Here is a 1,140-nt window from a genome sequence, read left to right as displayed (position 1 = left end):
CATGCTTATTTGTGATTGAAGCTTGGCATCTATTGCTTGCTGCATCTTCCGAACCTCACCTGCTGTTTTTGTCCAATTTTTTACAAAGTGAGCATTCTGGATGGTATAACGGAGAGCAACAGAAAAGACAGCTACTCTGGTAATCAGCATCACTAAAGAGACTATTCCAGACACCATGTGAAGACACTCCTGAAAAAGGACTTTCAGCACTGCTTCAGAAAGTGGGGACTCGTTATGGAATTTGATTAAACAATATGTGAAGAATGCAGGAAAGAATTTATGGATTCCTACCTTATGAATCACTTTGATTTGGCAACTTGTGATAACTGCAGAGATCCTGATGAGAAATATAAGCTTATTACCAAAACAGAAGCAAAGCAAGAATACTTTCTAAAAGACTGTGATTTAGAAAAAAGAGAACCAGCTCTTAAATTTATTGTGAAGAAAATCCTCATCAGTCCCAGTGGGGAGATATGAAACTCTACTTAAAACTACACACTGTGTCGAAGATTGCAAAGATGTCTCTTGAAGTGTGGGCAGTCAGGAAGCACTAGAAGAAGCAAAGGAAGTGAGACAAGAAAACTGAGAAAAAATGAAGCAGAAGAAGTTTGATAAAAAAGTAAAAGAATTGCGACAAGTGGTAAGAATCAGTGTGTGGAAAAGAGAAACAATGGCTCATCAACACGAGTATGGACGAGAAGAAAACTTAGAAGATGACTTGTACCGCAAGGCATGCACTGTGTGCGGTCATTAGCTGACATACGAAGAAATATGATGTTTAGTTCAGTCAATTTTGAAACAGATTTTTATATTTAAATAAAAGAAATTTAGATTGAAAAACAAGAGAGAGACTATTCCAGCCAGAAAAACACTAACCATTCTTTCAGTTCTATACAAGATGATTAACTAAGGCCTACAAAAGATGTGGCATCAGAGTGTGAGGCTGAGGCTCTGATTCACTGTATCCACATTCCTGGCATATGTACAAGACCATTAGACTTTTATCAATAACTTCTTCTGCTTGAATACAATGACTTAAGGTACATTTTGTACATGTAAAGGAATTTTCATTCTGGACTATAGTTCCATAAAGGAAAACATAAGGATTGTAAAAGCATATTGAAATTTTTTGGCTATCAC

General features: G+C 36.5%; 1 pseudogene; it reads left to right on the top strand.

The window, feature by feature from the left end:
• The first annotated feature begins 234 nt into the window (after positions 1-234).
• Positions 235-775, top strand: LOC100734739 (DNA repair protein complementing XP-A cells-like; annotated as a pseudogene).
• Positions 776-1,140: the final 365 nt, after the last annotated feature.

The sequence above is a fragment of the Cavia porcellus genome, unplaced genomic scaffold, assembly GCF_034190915.1.
Source record: "Cavia porcellus strain 051 isolate PalLab524CR breed Dunkin Hartley unplaced genomic scaffold, mCavPor4.1 scaffold_29, whole genome shotgun sequence".
NCBI classification, from domain to species: Eukaryota; Metazoa; Chordata; class Mammalia; order Rodentia; family Caviidae; genus Cavia; species Cavia porcellus.
This window is presented reverse-complemented; position numbering and strand designations above follow the sequence as displayed.